The sequence below is a fragment of the Wasmannia auropunctata genome, unplaced genomic scaffold, assembly GCF_000956235.1.
Source record: "Wasmannia auropunctata unplaced genomic scaffold, wasmannia.A_1.0 LD336027.1, whole genome shotgun sequence".
NCBI classification, from domain to species: Eukaryota; Metazoa; Arthropoda; class Insecta; order Hymenoptera; family Formicidae; genus Wasmannia; species Wasmannia auropunctata.
This window is the reverse complement of record NW_012026863.1, coordinates 655,809-674,682: the sequence shown is the minus strand read 5'-3', so window position 1 is coordinate 674,682 and position 18,874 is coordinate 655,809. Positions and strand designations below refer to the sequence as shown.

The following is an 18,874-nucleotide window of genomic DNA, read 5'->3' as shown; positions in this document are numbered from 1 at the left end:
TGGCGACGTGCGACCGTCCGAGAATGAATGTCACCGAAAGCGTACGTTATACGCGGGGAATGATGCCGATAAGAGATCTCAGACTAATTTCGCAGATCGTTTTACCGGAACATCGCGCTGGTCTACGAGACCCGAATGATAGTCCGGTATCGTGGAACGGCTTTAACGAGGTAGACAGGCGCTTCTAGTTCGCAAGCTGGGAAGTTTAACAACCTCGGAGCGGGCTTCTAGCGGATCTTAAACCCTTATTACGGTACACGTACATCGGTAAGACAGCTTTCGAAAGTCTGACCTCTCGAACAAAGGCTTTATCTGTCGAGCACAGAGCAAGTTGGACGTAGATCCATCCGGTTGGCCATAATCTTACTGGTCAAACTCGCCTTTGCGCACCGTATTATTATTCGCTCAGGAAATTACTATTGTTTTCTTATTATTATCGCGCTTAAAACGTAATAATTTTCAAGCATTAAATTTTTATTACACGTATAAATGTAAAACGTTCTCGCAAAGATAATGCATAAGGGAAGCTGAATTAAAAAAAATCGAGTCGATTGTACGCGACACATTTGCTTTTAATTAATCTAGGGCACAAGTAAGCGAACAGGCACGAGAAAAAGTCTCGCACGATATCTCATTATTAACATTGTGATTTTTCTAAAAATCGCTCAATTGTAATAACGGCTCAATTATTAAATACGCAAATCTTGCACGCAACATCGCATGATAGTATTTAAAAGGCGCTGGCATATAATGGATTTGCTCGTGGCAAACGAGTATAAGAGGAGTTTATTAACTTTCAGCCGTCTAATCTTCTCGCGCTTCGAACTTCTGATGAGAACTATAACGATGAATAGACCGTGGAAAATGAAAACCAACGAGGGGGCAGCCGTACGTGTCGCGAATAATGGAAAAGCCCGACTGCTTGTTGCCTCGATGCGGACTAATGACGCGCGAGAGTCGGACTAATCATCGTCGGGGCCATCATGTGATCGATGGATAAGGAAGTAATACGGACGGAAATCGAGAATCAACATGATTATTAACTACGGGGGAACAAAACACATTTCCTATTAATCATTCACATTGGGAATGACCAGCTGCTAAAAATTTAATTATCTTAATTCGTTTGAGAAGCACACACAGTAGTACGTACTTTTAGTCGCATTAGGTATAATGAATATTACATTTAGCTTTTACAATGTATACGTAGATAGTATCGCATTGAAGTTCATATGATTGCGTGAACGATATTTTTTTTATTATAGCTGCAAAATTGTTTATTGTTGAACAGCTTTTTATAGAAGTCCATTTAATCATAATTAATCATGAAATATAGATTGCATAGAACTATCTTTAGAACAATATATATAAAGTTCAAGGAATAATGTTTTTTTACTAATTATATTTTATTGAAGTTTAAACTTTAATTTAATTCATTAATGCAACGACAACTAGCATTAGCGCTATTAATAGCAACAATCCGTCCATAATAAATATGTGCCGCCGACTTTTGCGCAATGAAAATAGTAATTAAGTATTCCAACATCGATATGTTAAGAGGCAATATTAATAATTCGGGAATAGAGCGAGGTTTGCGTTTCGATATTATATCGGCGGGCACAATATCTGGATATTTACGCTCAAGCGAAATGAACTACGCCAGTTATCGCAGTAGTTAGGTATCGTGTTTGTCAGACTAGCGAGAGTGCACTAGTCACGGTCGGGCGGTATTTGTTCACGTAGTTATTTACACAATCGCGAGGCTCATGTGGACGTTTCTTGTTAATTGTTGTTTCGGCGAAAATAAAGATGCACGATTGCGAATTATGCGAACAAAATGCCGTGTATCCGGTCGATATACGCCGCGTAGATTTGACGAATTTCGCTACGTTTGTAATTATTGATTGCCACCCGGGCGTACGAGAGATGCCGTCACCGCGTCTTGAATGTTATTTACGAAGCAATAAATTCTGCAACGCCAGTAATGATCGGCAGGCATTACGAATCGATAGGTGCAACAGATGGCGTTATTTCGCCAAAACCGAACTGGCACGTGCACAAATTTACTCTATGTCTACGTGTAACACTTTGAGGAAATAATTAAATAACGCGCCGCGACGCGTAAATAAACTAACACGTAACGAGTATATGTTTAAATGCGGAAATTAGTTGACAATATCGCTTTTCTACCGTTAATGGCGGTTAGGAAAATATAACGATCGCCAATTTTGATTGGCCTGCAAGTAAACTGATTTGCGGGCGTTTTCGCATTTGCGTAAATAATGAAGAAAGACGAAAATATCGCACGAAATTATCGTGCGTAACAATAAAAGCTATCATTGTATTTCTTGGCCATTTTTGACTGTTGTAACGTCTAATTTTCAAATTTTTCCCAGTTTTCCAATCAACGTGCAGCAATATGCGGATAATCAGCGGTTTGCGTTTACATCGGTAAATCGGACAATGTATACAACGTATTTCACGTTGTGCAATTGCCGAATTGCATTTTTCACAGGTAAAATGATATCTATGCATATCCGCAAGCAAGAGAAAACGTTTCTCGTGTAAAAAAACAAATTTTGTATGCTTTCTCATATGCGAGACGTATTTATGCAGGAGAATATGAATAAACGTGTAGCACACGACCCAGTTTTTTTAAAGCAATTCCGCTGTACGGGGCATTATGTTATCGTTGTATCTTCGTATAACGCACTCTAACAGTCACGTTTAAAACTCGGTAAAAAAACTGCGCAATCAGTGTTGCTAGATGACAAAATGTGATGCGTCCGTATATCTAAAAAAGAAAATAATAATAACAATCAATCATTAAACCGTGCAGCCGTAACATTGCCTGTTACGTAAATGAAAAAAAAACAATATGTTGAATCCCGTAATATTTATTAATATCATCACACGCTCTGCAGCCCTTTCAGCGGAACTGCTTTCCGACTCTCTGACTTGCTAAAATCAGACCGCCATCCAATTCGCGGCTGTACATGACAATAAATTGCATTCGAAACAGGCTTGAAACTTTGTGCATTCCGCGGCGTGACATTGGCATTAAACGCCATCGAAGTGTGTAGCGCCATTCGCATGTGTGTGTGTGTGTGTGTGTGTGTGTGTGTGTGTGTGTGTGTGTGTGTGTGTGTGTGTGTGTGTGTGTGTATGTGTGTGTGTGTGTGTGTGCGCGTGCACATCGCGGTGCGCGGGCACGCAGGCATCTAGGACGTTGCTGACTTTGTGACACGGATTGAAACGTTATTTGCCGCGGTAGGCGGTGTCCTCGAAACACCGCTTTAAAGTCGTGCTCGCGGCTAAAGTAAATTTCGCGTGTCCCAAGAGCGGCACCAACTACGACTGGATGTTCAGCAATGAGTAAGCGATGCGTGAAGCTACGCCGTACAGGCGTCGCGCCCGGGAGCAACCCCTATTTGTATTACCGCACCGCACAGCCGTAGTGCATACCGCATACTAAGGCTAGACATATGTACAGTCACGAATGTACAAATGTCGCAATCTAATATCGTGTTCAGGTCTACGTGTTTCGGAAGTGCCTTTTATTCTTCCACGACGACGCGAGTGTGCGACATCTTGATCACTTGCGCGCGCGCGCTCTCTCTCTCTCTCTCTCTCTCTCTCTCTCTCTCTTTCTTTCTCTCTCTCGGTTTGCGCGCGCATTGACGAAACGAATTATTACGTATGTGCGTGCATGCGTGCGCGCGCGCGTGTGTGTATGTAATAATTTGCAGGATTTGAACTACTATTGTCTGCCGCTATAGACGATTTGGCGCCGGCTAAATTTGCAACTGCAGTTTCGCAGCTCCCGCGCGTTTGTATCTTCTTCGCGACAATCGAGTAAACGTTTTAAACAATTTATGTGAGAACTCCCTATATGCGAATGGACGATACAATGGAAGCCCGCGGCTTTTAATCGTAACTGCTGGCTTAACCATCCGGCGAATTCGTCGACATATCCGACACTGAAACCGTTTTCATGTAATCCTCGAAACTCCATCCCCGCTTATTCTATACGCACGTCCGATTACTTCCCATCGCTTGGCGCCAGTTATTTATCGCTTACATTCATTCGTCTAGATATTTTCCCTTTTCTTGAATAAATCGACGCAGCTCAAAATCGATAAAAACCTTTTCGAATCTTCAATCTGTATTCCGCAACGCTGATAAAGTCGTGTCATTCGTTTTTTTTGGTTGAAGCTAACGTGAAACTAAATTTGGTTATTAATATTAGTTTAAATGCGGAAACGATCCTGTCGGAAATGAAAGAATCTTCATAAGAGAGCTAATTATGTGCGTAATTAATACGCGCGATGTTGAATATTAAATGAATATTAACACATACATATACCCGTTTATGAGAATCATAACAGCTTCGCAACAGTTGGCAATTTTAATCATCCCTTTATGCCATATATTATTGGATTTTCTCCAGGTTATAAACAAACTTTAATTTGGGATTTCAAGATTTACAATAAATTATTCTTAAATTAAATACGTTTGCCATATTTAAATTATTGACGCTAATATTAATTGGCGTTTTCACTGTTTATAATAATAAATTTTTGATATGTGCAGTATATAAAATGTATAAATAAGATAAAATCCAAAATTTTGCAATATGAGGTATTTTTCATGCATTAATTCCGTAAAAAAAGCTAACTTGAAACTAATTTAAAAAAAATTTTTTTAAACCGACTTTTTATAGAAAAAGATTAAGAGTTGATAGTTTTTGAATTGTAAACTATTGTGAAAGTTATCGTTCTTTGAGCAATAAGCTTCAGGAAAGTGAAGTCTTATTCTTCATTAAATTTCGACTAAATTTAATTTTAAAAAATGGACCAGTATAATTTTAAGATTATTTACAAGATATTTAATGATAACATTTTTCGATGTTTTCATTTAAAAACTTCAAATTGATCAAATAACGCTCTTTCTCTCTTTATGTAAAAAATACACAGATCACGTACAGGATGATATAACTTGTCTAATGCCTGTGAGAGAAATTGCGATTTTTAAAGCGTTGTAACTTCGCACGTCAGGCCAATGCGGAGTTACAACGCCCGCGTATATCTGCATTGTAACGTTTACCAGCCGATTTGCTCGCCCTCATCGAAACACAGCCGATAGGCGAGCGCGTGCTTCCGCAACGGACTGCTCTGTTGGATCCTTACATGCGAAATCCAGAATAGCGATCAATGAGCGGCACGCTGCCGAGGGTTCTGACTCGAAGCGGGACTGGCACCGAGGGGGAGGAAAACAGGCGGCTGAAGGTTGGCCGCGGCATTCAACGGGGCTAACTCTATCCTGGCAAATTACATTTCCATCCCGCTACGTGATAGGTGCAGCAAACATGCCCGTCAACGTCCGACCGAGTTTCTCGCTGATTAGTTACACTCGACGTGGATTATATTTCCAAAGCAATTAATTAACAAAGTTCCGGCGAGTCGCGTATGTCCGTATGTATCGTATTCGTACGACCCATACTCGTGGACCGTGCCTGCGGTGCTGCGGAGATCATGAGCAAAGGAAAGAGAATGTCGTGGTATACAGGGGGAGGGGGGGAGGGGAGGGCGGGGGCGCGATAGGGAGAGGAATGAAATTTCTTGCGGTGGAACGTGCGAGGGAAACCACTATGGGTAGACTTGTCGGAGTATTACGGTTCGCCCTAATGGAAACTGTCACTGAAATGTCCACGGTAAAGCCGACCGGGCTGACCAATCACGCATTTGCCTACTTGCGATATACACTAATATACACGGGTGACGTAGCGATTTTCCCTTTATCGGGAATTATTACGCTAATCTGCGCAACCACTAAAGGTATGATGCGGTGTCTGATGCGTATAAAATGTATTTGTCTTTTGCAAGTTTCTTAAAATTTTCCTTTCGGATTATCGAATTTATTTTATTTAGGGGGAAAAATATCTGGCAAAAAACGAGAATGTCGAAAGTGTAAAATACTCAACGGCTCGGAGCATACAGTTCTGTAAATATTGTATCAACGTGAAAAAAAAATGTGTGGATAACTTAACGTTTATGCGGCAAAAAATATAACATCGAATTTCGATAGAACTGATACGTTTGACATAAGATACTTCGATATCTGGACACTCTAACTGGTAACGGTACCAGTTGCCCTTAATCACAATTTTTCGTTCGCGATCCGTTACATTCTGGTGTGCGTTGTTTCAAACGGTGAATTACGTGATTCACTCGAAATTTCGTGAGACTTTGTCAACTTTTACTCACCGAGAATCAGCAGTTCTGCCGGCGTAAAAGTACAGTCTGTCCCGAATCGTTATCCTTCGCGTCGCTGCACATCCGAGACCGCCTCAAGATCGGTCCGGTAGTGCGCAATGATGATGCATCTGACGATGGAAGATCGTCACCGACACGACATCGGCTCTCATCTTATCTCTCACCTTATCTCACGTTTCCTCTCTCCTCTCGCGAAATCGTCCTAGTCGGTGCACCGAAATTTTCGCGGCGCTGAATAATCCTCGCTCTTTTTTTTTTTTTAATCTCCTGTAACTCAAAAACTCACGCGATACAACATGCGACGAGCAGAAGGGGGCGGGAGAGCGTTTAGAGAGGGACAAGGAAGAAACGATGTTACACGCGCGGTTGCCAGTCGCAGACTGAACTCGCGATCCGCGAGTAGCATCGATTTCGGTGGAGGGGGCAGGACTAGGGCGAGGAGGAGGGAGCACCGTGGAACGTAGTAGGGACGGACGCTTGGCGTCAGACAGGTGAATCGAAGGACGAGGAGTGCGACGAGAGGTATAGCCAGGCTTGGCTGTACGCGCATCGCGCCAAGCGAGCGGGCTGACTCTCGTATCGTCTAGCCGGCTGGTGACTACTGTGAGGTCTGTGAGTAGTATAAGCGTCGGGATAAGCTTCGCCGAGCGACTGCCGGCCGCGTCGCGTCGGTGCAAAAAGGGTTAACACCCCGCGTAAGCGATTCGGTCGGGTGGCTGACCAGGCACGCACAGTAGCTACTAAAGCCGGAGAGTGCTTCTATACCTCCCTATACGATTTCCGGCGAAAATATCCATTGCTTTCTATCGATATTCTTTCACGTCTTGCCATCGATGCTCGTTCTCCCGTGCCAGATAACGACGAACGATAAGCCGCGTACCGTCTGCATTCCGTATTCTTCGCGAAATTGTATTTTTCGCGTCGCGCGATTATCCGATGCGATTACTGCGGAATTTTCGAGATACTTTCGAATTCACTTGAGATAGATTACTTTTATTTTTCTATTTTTTTATTTTGTTTTCTATGCCATACAATTAGCTGTAACGTCAGACGATTACGTATCGGTGAGAAGGATGTATAATGCAAACTAGTATCGATCTTTCCTGCCGCATGTTAAAATGCAAGAATTTGTGCAAGTATTTATATATCCTAAAACTTCATATTGAATTTGTCGATTCGGTGTATATAATATTGTATTTTTTATTTTATTATTCAGTTATTGTAATAAGTTTTGGTTTATGTTGACATTTGTTATGAAATATTGAAAAATTGTGATAGCAATAAATGTTGTTTTATTCACTAGCGTATATTTAAAATTTATTTGAAATACGTGATATTTTACACTATAATATTGGTTGGTGCTAGGCATCACCGCGGTACTGAATCGAGTCAATTATATCAATTTATATCGGAAATATCGAAGTTTTATGAAAAATTTCTATTATTGGGAAGTTGCGAAATATAATGTAACAGATTGTACTTAACAATTTTATATTTTATTTTATTTTGAATGCGTTCTGCAGAAAAATGCCGTAATCGGTCGTTCCCAAATCTGCGTAGCATTGAATGGTACACTAATGCCAGAGTTCATTCGTTACGATTATCGATCGATGCATGGTGACGATAATCGTCTATCAAGGACGAATTCAATGCTGGACGTGGCTAACAACGGCAAGCACATGAGCCCTGTGGGTAGATTTACTAATGTTGCTATACAGGGAAACGTCGGAATTATGATTTAAATAATAAATGGCCCTTTCTAAGATTATCTGCCCCACACACACAACTTTTTATCTCCTGAATGTTATAAATATTAATCCGAAAATCTAGGATTATTTTGATCATTATAATCCTCACAGTAATGCTTATTTCTCATAAATTTTTAAGAGGGCGTATACAGATACTTTGATTTATGTGCGCTGTGCGGCTTGATTTTGCATTCCACCTATCTGTTCCCTCTTCTTTTTTTTATGAGGTCGCCAGTATTGGGTATGTTATCCGCTTGATTCCCGGTCGTTATGAAGAAGAATATATCGACAGGAGTATAGCGGATTGCGCGCACGCTGCAGTTTCATCTGCCGATTGCCGTCCGCTAACATTCGCCGTATCCATGCGAGACGCCGAAATAACCTTGCAATATACCAAACGCGCCCCGCGCGTTCGTTTTGCGTTGCGGCACGCCGATTAAAATGGATGTAGATATATGCGAGAACGATACTACAATTGCAATGCTTTGTTCGCGATCGTGTTTACCATACGCTTTATTTTCACCGGCTTTCAACGCTATATCTATAACGCGCTCAATCGCAATACGTTGCACCAGCGATACGTTTCTCAGACAAGCCTCACGCGCGCGACTATTCTTACTCAATTAATAGATTTTACTAATGATATCGCACCACGCGGGCATGCAAGTGCAATAATGTAATCAAGAGTGAATGAACAAGCATAAATAAAGTTACTTTGTCACATCTCTTTTAAGATCTACCTTGGCTTTGTGAGGGAACCGTCATTTTTAATTACGTATGCTTTACCAAACGTAAAAATAGCGATTCACGATTTTCTTCAATATGTTCTTCGGTCAATACAGTTCGTCGTAATAAGCTCGCCGAATCGTATTATTATTACGGCAGCTAATATAGATTTTTATGTCCCAGCCGAGTTAATTTTATTCTTCTATTCGTAATCCTCAAGGTTTCTCGAATATATAAATAATAGATGGAATATATAGTAGATAGAATCACGAAACAATATTATGACTAATAAGTTTCTCATTTTCTCGTCTTCAATCTTTTATATTGACATTATCGTTGTGTATAGCACCTGAATATATATAGCGAATATATATACACCTCATTAATTAAGTTTATATAAGCTAGGTAGAGAGAGTATTTGTCCTTCAAATACGTTCTTTTTGCTTTCTCTCTCTTTGTCTCAGGGGCTAATGATAAATCGTGCATAAACACGCGATTCCCAGCAACGGCTGGACGCTGATACGAGCCGTGTGTATGCGCGACATAAAGCGCAGATACATCGGTAACTCTTTTATTCATCAGCCAATTGAATTATTAAAGCAGAGTATCTCTGCATCTAATCAACAGACAAATATAAATCAATTTTGTTTAAGTTTTAAACAAATTTGATAGAATGTGCCCCCATTATATCATTTATTATAGCATCTTCCTAAATTATTTATAGAGCCACTTGCTTTCGAAAGTTCTAAACGGCGAATTTTTCTATTCCAAGAGACATATTCAATTATTAAGGTAGCGTTACTATCATGCATAATTTATCGAGTCGAGACGACGTTCATCGACTCATCGTAATTTCGCCCCACCATCAAAACCAACAAACGAACCACGGCCCTAAATCGTGCTAGCAATATATGGTTGCACCGTATAATCGCCCTATAATTCCGAGATCGATACACGACGGAAAGAGACGGGACGCACTGACATCAGCCGGTCAATTAGGTATAATGCGAAGAAAATTGTACGTAATGCCGCGGGGTCGTACAAGCCGCCGGTTAAATGCTTTACAACGTAATTGGGCTTCATCCCTAAACACGAGAATATTAAAACATTGAAAAAATAGCTGACGTATATTTTTCGATCGGTTATAAAATAGATTTAAAAAATCAGCTAACTAAAGACACACAGAGGAGTAGGTAGGTACTCTGAAAATAACATAAATTACATCACAATCCGATAAATGTATCGCGTCATTTTATAGTAGCTGCTGTCAATAACTTGTATTACTGAATATTACGCATTGCCCATCACGTGTAAATTAATAATATTTTTAATTCACTTGTGTAAGACACGCAAATGTTGTAAACCCGTTAGCTGTAGCTCGTAATTAGTGGCTACAGTAATACACTTATATGGTATAATGACAAGATGATAAATTATTTCATTGATGTAACGAAATATTCATAAATGATGAGGTGGTCATTATCGATATTAGATGATACCGTCAGTATCAAAGGGCTGAATATTGGCTTATGATCTGACATTGAAAATTAGCAGGAAAGTCGATTAATTTCAAAATATTATGCAAATTCTTGTCACCGACACGTGATGGCCGTACCAGCGTAGCCCTTTATTGATCTAAAGTGGCGTAATAATGAGCCTCTACATAATCCACGGCAATTATTTTTTAATTGATAATGCAAAATTAATCAGAACGTCGGGTGACTTCGACATATCGCGTAAATCCTCTTAATAAATTGCATGATAATTAATTCAAGCGGCAGATACAGGCAAGCGGTGTCAAAGCTTTTAATACCGTTCGTAATATGAAGTGGCGAGCATTCCTGAATTGTTAATGAGATTAAAATATAAACTGTCGAAATATTTCATTATTGCTTTCGCGATTTGTTTTCCTATTCTGTTTTCCGTTCGGATGAGGTATGCACATATCGGGAGTGTCCTCGCGGATAATTTCTCATCCGATAGCAGCGGCTCATCTTACCTATCGTTGGCTTACTTACTGTACGAGAATGTGACACTGCGCTTCGTCATTAAGAGTACAGGCAGTCGTTAAGCCTTGTTCTGGCGTCACGTTGCTAGTATCCGATGAAATATTAATTATATTAAGATGTGACAGAGTGAAACTTGAAAATCTATTTACGATCGACGAATGTACGCTTTTTTTCGTAGCGCAAAACGACTCTGAAATTGCGATGTTCAAATATTGTATCTTTACCTGCGCTGGAGCTAAAATACAGCAACAATATTTGAGCTTTTTTAAATCTTGTCTAACAAATTTAATTTATTTCGTTAACCCCGAAGCGGACTCGAGCGCGATGCTAAACAATTTCCTCCTTTATCCGGGATTCTCGTTCTTGTCAGGCGTAGGAATGACGTGAGGCACCTGATGAGTTACCGCTGCTCGTATACAAGCTCTTGGAAGTCTTGGATTTCTGTAAAATTTACCTTTCCTGAAGAACAGTCGTAGTAAGAGCGCATTTTTTACCATTTATTTCGAAAGATAGTCGAAGGTGCTGATTTAGATAAATAGAACACTTCACACGGTCCAGCCCGTAAAGAATGGGATAAGGGAATCACTGGGCAATGAGTGTATCATGTATCTACAAAGAAGCCGAAGGAAACAGAGAGGGTAAGATCGGTCGTAAGACAGGAGGGTTTACGTGCTGGTGTGAGGACGATGGACGATGGTCCGTCGCACCATGTGCTAACTTAACTGAAGGGATTACGGGGCTTAGTTAATGGATGCCCCTCGTACGGTCCAGGGTAACCACTGTGTTAGCCTACGCCGTGGTACGATGCCCCTTAGCGCTCGATGGATTTCCAGAATCTTTCGTAATAAATGTCGGGTTATGTGACTGTGGGGTCGCTGAAGCGTTTCGTGGCTCCTGGGCTGTTTATGGCTTTCGGAATTAACGGCTTTGGATATAATATCGATTTTAGATTAAATTCTCCTCTAAGGATAAGCTAAAATCTTCCACGTTTACAATTTTCACCACTGCAATGAATTTTGGTAGAAAAATCTTATTGCGGTAGAAAATTAATCAATTTGCTCCGAGTGTGATTAACAAAGCTGCAGAAGATACAAGACGAAAGTTTTTTTTTGCAAAAACTTAGTTACATTAAGAATTAATATTTGCTAAATAAATATATTGCACTATTCATTTATAAGATTACAATTGGATATTAAATAATAGAAGTGAATATCAAAAAAATTCAATCTTTTAATAAAAAACATTTACATTTTAAACATCTGCTTGTTTGAAATAGATGTCGAAATATTCTTAGAACTTAATGCGGAAGTGCCGCGTCCTTCGTCCTACTTAGAAGAAAAAATACTTGTTCCATTCCTCTGATAAATCATAGAAGACTGATACTAAATTCTACGTAAGTTTTTGCAGAATCCCGTGCGCGTTAGGCTTGATCTAGACGACCGAGAAAGTCGACGAATAATGCGCGCTCGCGTTATTTATCGCCAGCAGGTATGGTTGGTGAAAAGTTGCCGTGATATCTCGGCGAAGAGGCAAAGTAGAAGAGGCCCTCGGCACCCACAAATCTGCAGAAAGATATTGGCAGTTTGACTGGACTTGTTCTATTTCCACCTTTTTATCGCGGTTCAATTCTTGGCCAGTTACTCGCGTCAGAAACATTTTCTCCCTGTTACTTTCTCGCATAATTAACCCATACTGTCACTTTACGACATATGCAAGTGAAAATCAAATATCTCTTTGATCAATTCTTTTTTATTTTAAACGTTTGCGTAATCCAAAAGTTTTTTGAGCCATCAAAAAATCAAATACAAAGTCTAAAAATCTGATATTCAAAATAACAAGTTTAATATAACGAACTAGAACATAGAAAAATTCTCCTATTTACATAAAAATTGCTTACTGTGAGTTTATCCACGACAGCAAAAGCTTTAATAAGCCTGGCTGTGTTGTTGAATGGGAATGCATATCACGTACTGTATGCAGTGAATTACAGAGAAATATAAACCAGGGAGGTACACGGTAGAGGTTCGCGATCTAAGAGATACGGAATATGATTCTGCAGTGCGCTAGGATTTAGTAAATGCTCTGCAAGAAAAGATCTCAGCTCGAATGTGTACGCGCGAGACGTACATATATCGATTGCGCCACGCGCATCACTTCAATTTATTCAGATCGAAATTAATCGTGCGCTGGAATTTTACGTCGACATTCGATCGCACGATCGTGTTCATTATTTCGCCGAAATGCGCTTTTCTCTTCCGTTTATATTTGCGTTTTGAACGGCGCAGTTTCCATGCAAAACCGCGTTTACGTCGCGAAGTGCTTTCGAAATTGATACGTCCATCCAACCGTGGAAGCGTAACGCGTAATGTACACATTTTCTGGCATCCGATCACCTATATCCCGAGTTACACGCAGATCAATTTTTATCATTAGTATCCGAGCGCTCTTATGAATGTTTCATTGTCGTTTGCGTAACGGCAACGACCGCTGCCACTGCCGCCGCCGCTGCTGTTGTGTTGTTGTTGTTGTTGCTGCTGCTACTGCTGCTGCTGCTGCTGCTGCCCCTGATGTGCGCGAATTCTTGATTTTCACTCGTATCCTCGCTGGGGATAGCTCGCCAGAAACTGACCGTGGCAGTAGGTAGCGCGCCAATGAAATCCCGCGGGTTCAATTTTTTTCCCCGACCTCGTTTCTGTTCGATCTCTCTTTCCCAACGAGCGATTCTTCCGCATTTTACATTCTGCCGTCCACGTTGGCCGCCAACACAATACGCACGCACGACCGACCGCAAAATTGCAAATGCATCGCCATTCTCTGTGCGGCCTCCCTCTTCTCCCTCCGTCACACACTCTCTCTCTCTCTCTCTCTCTCTCTCTCTCTCTCTCTCTCTCGCTGGTTTTTTTGTTTTACGCACGTCTCTTTATCTGGAGTCATAACTTTTTCAGCCAGTCGATAAACTGCGCGTAACCATGCGTGTACGCAGCATCGTTTGTCGCACCGCAGGTGCAGCGATACCGCAGGTGCTACAGGCGCAAACCCCGTGTCGTAACAAATCCCCGGAAAACGGCAGTCACCGTGATTAACTCGTAATAAGCCAAGGGAAAGGATACGTTAATAATTGAGTCTGCGAGGTAGACACAGGCAGGTAGACACAGAGTCTCGGCAATAGTTGCCGGTGATACAAACTTCTCATTACGGAGGGTAATTAAAACGCGCGAATATTAAAATGATGACCTTAATTACAGCACACCATACACATTGTTGTTAACACAACTCTGGAAAACATCGCGGACTCTGCAGATTTTGCATTATAATCCAATCATAAGAATTATTTTGCGCGTAATCACGTATATTTAAATGTTCCGATTATTTATTCACGATATTTATTGAGATAGGGCTAATACGTGATCAGCGTTAATTATCGATATGGAAACGAGAGTTACGAGAGGTACAATCAATAATACTAATGTGTAATCAATATCTATTGTTTATTTATAAAAAAAGTTACCATCAATTCGAAAAGAGAGAACGATTGTTAATTTCAGAGAAACTAATTCCATTGATTATTACGCGGTCGTGTCAGAACGAAATAGATTTCACTAATTCGACGATGTTATCGTGACTTTTTTACCCGTACACACGCGTCGTCGGAGCATATATTAGACATTGCGACCGTCGGCGCTGTTAGGCCACTGTCATGGAAATATTTTCGCGGTGAACGGACGATTGCGTGTCACGCGTTGGTTGCACGCGAAGAATTTTGCGGCTACTTCGTAGCCATGAACCGCATCGATGACATACGGGTCGTATATTTGACGTATACCGCCGACATCGGTCGATCGATCGATCGCTTTATTATTTTATATGTCACGTCTCCCGATATCATTGAGGTGTCGCAGCTGCGCGCATTTGACAGGTAATAATGACTTCGACCGTCAATAAGAGCAGAAGGATATAACTGCGATCCGATGAATCTTTCGAGATCAATTCTTTTCGACGCGACATGACGTTCTAATTATCAAAAAGAAAAAAAAAAGGGAAAACGGCAATAAGATGACATTTTCTGTTATTTAAATCGTTTTGTAAAGCTATAAATTTACGTTACTCAATATTTTTATTGCCATTGATTGTTGTCGCCACACTTTCTTTCTCAAATTTAAATAAAAATTAAATTAAAGAAGAACGAATTTGCAAATATTTGAATATAAAGTATTGATAGTTTTACGGTAAATTAGCGTATTATAAATATTTACAACTAGATTATTACAATAGATACGCTATTATAGATTGTAGGTACTCGATTTACGCGAAAGGGTTATTAAAAATAAAATAAGAGCGCTGTTCAAGCGACTATCTAACAATTATCTAATATTCTTTTATAAAATAACAAGAAGCGGGGTGTCACTGACATCGGGCTATCGATCAAAACTCGTTACCTTACGCGAGGATGAGTGGTCCGTAAAGGCATTGGCCAACGTCTCACCCCGGGAAAATAATAATTCATCGTTTGATGCGCGATCGCGGGTGAAGCATCGACGCTTCGATGAATTAATAATAAACACGGTGCATCCGCATAGGATGTTGCTTTGCTAGACGTGCCGATGCTCGTCGCAGCTACGCTATTCCGGCTCAGCCGATCGATGATATTAACGGTTAAATGGAAAATGCACGCCGAGGTGAAATGGCAGTTATACATTTGGGCCAGCCGCGGACAGATCCTGATAATGTTATTGTATTGGATAAGAGAAAGAGAGATCGATGTGCAATTTGTAATTTTTATATGGATTCTGACGCGATGTAAATGAGATTTGAGAGTTGAGAGATTTCAAAATAGAGATACACGTGCAACATTAGACATTTTTCATATTTTTATAATCTAGTCGTTTCTAATAATTGACAATATACTATAATTGACAATTTGAGTGTCAATTTTAGATGTCAAACGATAAATTGATAATCGAATTAAAAGTACGTTGTTTATTAGCTTCTTGATTACGTTTGAATTATAAATGAGTAGTGGCTACGAATTATTACTATATGCGATCAAAATTAATTCACGCTTTAAACGATAATAAGAGAAGGGATGAATTTATAGATATTGAATTTTCACGATGCGTTTGATTGATGTCATATATTTTAAGCTTTGAGATTTTTTAAATAAAACAATCAAAGCGCGTAAATAGAAATAAATAAAAAGCGTTTGATTTTGTCAGCGACGTCACAAAAACAACAAAAAGCGTTCTTCCTAGTTGGCTATTTTAAGTTGACATTAAGACCCACGCACATTTTATATGTCTTTCGCCTCATTATATTAAGTATAGTGATATCGACGTGCGACTAGTATACGAATCATTGAACATTGCAAAAGCGAGCAAAAGATATCGAACAAAAGACACCGGACCGCACATGAGATATTGGATAAAAATAATGTCGTAATTCCGATAAAATTCTCTATTTTTACTGACAGTTTTCCTCGCCGCCGAGTTTCTCCTTAAATCTTCATTTCTATAAATCCATTCTCTCGTTCTTAGAAGCACAATGGCGCTGTCTTGAGAGAGATTCGTATTAATGATCTCCCCTTTTCAAAACCGGTTGCATTAATTTACTGACTAGACCATGGAAAGGCAGACAAAATAAGTAATTCATGTCATTGAAGATTTTTGATATTCACATTTTAATTTACTCAAAGTATCGTATTTTTTAAAGACTGATGCGGCAAATGAGAGAAGTCTTGTTTAAGATATTTTGTATTTCTGCTTTTTAACAGAGAAATTCACATCAGAAAATATTGTGCAAACAAGTGTCTCTTTTTTAAATAATAATTAATATATGATATCAGTAAAATAAAGCAAATATTATACGTTTCTACAATATCGGGCACAACAACGATTATCCTCTCTGTAACATTATCTTTTTCCACTTGAAAGGAATCGTTTATCTCATTCTGTATCGTAGTCGATCGCGCGTACAGCTCGGCTTATCCATCGGCGATGGAGTACCTCGAAATTTACTTCTGCGTACTTACACGTACACGTTTGTCGCGTTTCGCCGAGCAGCTGATCGATCACACGCTCGACATCCGTAGAACGTGTCTTTTGTGCCGCTTCGAAGGATATCCGCGTCGAATCATCCTCTCCGCGCCGGGCACAAAAGTGTCGGATAGGCTCCTTCAAGCTCTGCCATGCCTACAGGTGTAAAACCCGTAAGCAGGGCTCACCGAATCAAGATTCTGCTCAAGATTTACGAGGGTCCTGCTTCTTCTCTCCGTCTCCCGCGGCTCTTTCCCTTTTTTTTCGTCGTTCTTCTTCTTCGCATCCTTGGCGTTTCTCTCTTCGGGAGGAATTTAAAACACGCGGAATTTTCTTGCACGGTCATGCAAATTAATACGGTAAATAGTAATAATTCCACTTCATCGTTCGGAATAAATCTACGAATGCGACAACACACCGGGAATGTAAACCCCGCGCTACACACTCGCCTCGTTTACGGGCGTGCTCGAAATGTCGTGGTCGGAAAGTGGCCTGTATCATCTCTTTGCATTTGTCATCGTTCCAAGAGCTCGTTTACGGTCTTCCATCTTTTAGAGGTAATAACGGATTACCCGTTAACCCTTTGCCCACCAAATTTATACATTCAAGCAGCAACTGGGGAGATAATCACCCAAATTATATAGCGAAATGCGAGGGATGGTAAAGCGGATGGGCTTCGTAGGATATTTAAAATGAGGGAAACATGACGTATAGACGTATTATAATTTTATTACTATAGGAATTAGATTATTTAAATGCCCTGAATATTTTACTTTTGTGATTATTTCTATTGAGATTTGAAATTGATCCTTTTGTAGCAGAGTTAATATAATTTCATCTGACTATATATATATATATTTTTTTTTTATTGATTTAATAAACGCAAACATCCAACCATTTGCGTGCAATTGGTTGTGGTGCGCTTTGTTTAAACGAAACAAAATACACGAGCGTACTATCGCTGTACTATTGGACACTTGCTTTCGGTTGATCGAAGGATTTCACGTACCCCGCACAATCCACTCGAAATTATGGTGGCGCATTCATCGTGTAATCCGCGTACATCGTTATGCGATTACGTAAATTCATGCTTTTGAAACATGACAAACGATCGGCCACATGACGGAATATATTCCGCACGCTGCAAGTATACAATTCAATTTTTATTCCCAAACGGATCCCGTTAGCCGGTATTTCGATGAGACAACCACGATATACGATTCGGTTCGGACATAATTTATGGTTCTCGCACGTTATCGCTTCCGTCTAGCCCGAGAATAATACCATCTTTACAGTTATCGATGTCTCGAGGTGGTGGCTCAAACTTCGATTTCGTCCGGCGATGTTCCTTGCAATCCGTTGTCGACCCCTCTTTGACGAAGGTCGGGGCTGAACGATTATTCACCATATGCCGTTTAAAATCACCGGCCGGCGAGCCGATATTTTACAATGCATTTATATTACATAAATTGTAGATTATCTCTTTTTTGAAGGACCATTTTCTACCTCACTTTTCACACAGCAGTAAATTTTGGACGAGATATTCTCTTCGATTGAAAATTTATTTTATCGGCTAATGCGTGCAAAATATTTAATTACATTCCTTTTAACTTACCAAGTCTCGTTTCGTGATATTTATTTTTAATGTAATTTAATTGAAATGCAATAAAATTGTTATAGATTATATTCAGTGTAGTTATAATCTATGATATATAGCGTAGTCTATGATTTTTTTATCTCTTCTTGGATAAGAATTAGGGATATGTGAAATATTTCAGCAGCATGTTGTTTCAGATTGCATCTAATCCAAATTAATGGTTGTGAAAATTGTATATTTATACGTGTATCGCGGGGAGAATGGTCTGTAATCGACATTGTTTACCTAAGTGTCTATCAGGTTCTTCCTCGCTACTCAGAGATAATATATCGCGCAAATTTATGCACGATCACGCTACGTCATGAGCAAAGTACTCTATAATTTGTCATGATACTATCAGAAAATATACGATATCCTATAATAGCAATTATTGTAACTTGTCATTCGCCGATGATGGAGCGCGATGAAGTATAGAGATTATCCAAATCAC

The 18,874-nt window shown here is 39.9% G+C and overlaps 1 protein-coding gene across 1 annotated transcript in view; it reads right to left on the bottom strand.

Annotated features, from left to right (window-relative positions):
- The window catches only part of LOC105452620 (discoidin domain-containing receptor 2-like), a 78,535-nt gene extending 71,768 nt beyond the window's left edge, over positions 1-6,767 (bottom strand). The window contains exon 1 of the mRNA XM_011693894.1: positions 6,267-6,767. The gene's annotated coding sequence lies outside the window, so the exon portion shown is untranslated. The remainder of the gene's footprint in view (positions 1-6,266) is intronic.
- Between the last annotated feature and the right edge of the window lie 12,107 nt (positions 6,768-18,874).